The 2,502-nt window shown below is 35.1% G+C and overlaps 1 non-coding gene across 1 annotated transcript; it reads right to left on the reverse strand.

Moving 5' to 3' along the window:
• Positions 1-2,068: 2,068 nt before the first annotated feature.
• trnav-aac (transfer RNA valine (anticodon AAC)) lies at positions 2,069-2,141 on the reverse strand. The gene has a single exon. It is a non-coding gene; the product is annotated as a tRNA-Val (tRNA).
• Positions 2,142-2,502: the final 361 nt, after the last annotated feature.

Genomic DNA, 2,502 nt, shown 5'->3' on the forward strand with positions numbered 1-2,502 from the left:
CGCTGGCGTGTTTTGCTATGCTTGCAGTTGTGGTTGCCAAGGAAACGGAATTTCTCCCAATCCTGAATTCTTGAATTTCGCCCAATCCTGAATTTGGGAGAAATATTCCTGAATTTCTCCAAACGGGAATTCTTTCTACCTAACCTCAGCGGGAAACTGAGGACACTTAAACGTTGGTAAAAGACGGGTAAGGGAAATAAGCCAACACATCAGTCCCGAAGCTGCTATGTCAGTCAGTGAGAAAGAAAATTAGGCTAGGCCTATTTTAAAATATCGTTTTCAAAATAGCAAATAGCAATGTCCGATTCGTGAACGATTTTTTTTTAAACGAATTGGTTTGCTGTTCACAAAATCGGCCTGAACGATTCATATTCGAAGCGGATTGAAATAGTCCGAACAGGTCTAAAGTCAACAGCTCACTCTTCATTTTTACCCGATTCTGCAACAAAAAATAACTGAATTAGAGCTCTCTTCTAAAGAGAAATAATAACAATTTCTTTCATAATACCATATTTGAATAATATTGTAAAATGGTCTTTGCCTCAAAAGTATTTGCTTACCACTAAAGTAAAAGAAATAACATTAAATTGATTCATAAGGTTTACCCGACTAAATCCTTTTCTACGGAGGAGTCAGATACTGAAATAAATTGCTCTTTATGTCACTCTTCTGAGGAAAATATAATTCAATTGTTTTGGCAATGTACCCACACAGAGAAATTTTGGTTAGATTTTTTTTTTTTACTGTTTATCCAATTTCATTCATTTTGTAAGTGACTTTTCTTTCTGTTTTAAAGATGTTTTCTTTGGACTCATTCTCAAAAGAGAACATGAAAATATACATAATTAATTTATGTTTCCTGCTAGCTAAATTTCAAATACTTAAAAAATGTACTGGCTCTAACCCTCTCTTTTCTTTATTTAGAGTTGATCTAGACAAGTATATGGAAATTATCCAAAGTTCTGTTAATTCTAAAGCAACAAAAACTGTTTTATATTCATCCCTTGTGTCCTCATAAGGTGTAAATGAATTACATTGTTGTAGTTTTTTGTTACCCGGACAACACATCTGTATCTGCTTTAATGATTTGTATTGTTGCTTAATATATATAATTAAAAAATGACCCGATTCTTTGAACTAAACTGTTTAAAAGAACCGATTCAATAATTAAGTCAGACATCTCGAATAATGCGCATGCGCAATGGCTAGGTAAACATAATTTGGTTTAGTGAGGATTTTCAGCGACTGTATCCTTTTTGACTGAGTTAATGTAGCGTTTGCTCTAATACACTGATCCAGATACTAAGTTAATTGTAATATTCTTCATGTCTGAAACCAGGAGTTTATGTCGTCGACTATGTTCCAACCGTCTGACATTTCTACAAACCTGAGGTGAGGCGATAAATTTTTACAGCGTGGTTTGCCAACTCTTGTTTTACTTTTATTAGATGCTGTTTTAGTTTGTTGTTTGGCTGTACTTCAAAATAACAATTATGTTTCAAGATGTGTTTTCATTTTCATTTAAAAATGATTTATAGTCTAACGTAGGCTATAACAGAGTTTATGAGTCGTGACCCAGGATAGTGTTAACCGCTTCTCGTTTAAAAAAGACAGGTCAATGCCTTTAGATCATATTTTACTAATCAATCATAACGAAACTGTGTAATTTACGCAGAAAATCAGAATGTAGGAGTTTTTTTTTTTTAACATGATCAATGATTAGGCCCAAGACTGTTACAAAAGCTGAGTAAATGCTCGCGTGTTTTGTGAGGTTTTGTTGCCCTCCAGTGACCAAAGCCAATTATTGCACCTTTGTATGCTAACTTTACATGTAGAGAAAATCGTATCAAGTTGCTTGAATATGTCTGTTGGAAGGGCTTGAATGTCCCTCACCGTCGACATTAACCAAAAAAAAATCTTATGTCACAACTTAAAAGTTTTGTCAACGTCGGTTGGATGAATGCTCCTTTTCATTTATGGTCGGTGGCCTGTACATATGAGGAGTGTTTGTTGTTTGAAGTTGTCAGTACTATTATATCAGTAATATTAAAAACCGAAAAGTCGTGCTTGTTCCCGCCCGGTTTCGAACCGAGGACCTTTCGCGTGTTAGGCGAACGTGATAACCACTACACTACGGGAACTGAGCCGTCCCTCTTTAGCACTCATATTTAGCATGAACATATTTCACCTATTTATCTGAGCATGAATGGAATGAAAGTGTGTGCTGTTTCACACATTTAACCCTTCTGAGTGATCTGAAAGCCTGGTCTGTGAACACACTGCAAGCAACCACCCACCATTAGCCGATTTAGACTGTGGCAGTACTGTATTTAACTGTATAAATGTCTAGATATAATATATAATACAAAAATATAAGTATAATTTTGTTAACAGTGTGCAAAAACTCTTGCACACTGTCATGACTTTCTTGTGGCAAAACCGTGCAATAACTGAGAAATGAAGATTAGTGCACATTTAAGACATTAAACTAGAAGAACAGTG

This window comes from Ctenopharyngodon idella, chromosome 15, assembly GCF_019924925.1.
Source record: "Ctenopharyngodon idella isolate HZGC_01 chromosome 15, HZGC01, whole genome shotgun sequence".
Classification (NCBI taxonomy): domain Eukaryota; kingdom Metazoa; phylum Chordata; class Actinopteri; order Cypriniformes; family Xenocyprididae; genus Ctenopharyngodon; species Ctenopharyngodon idella.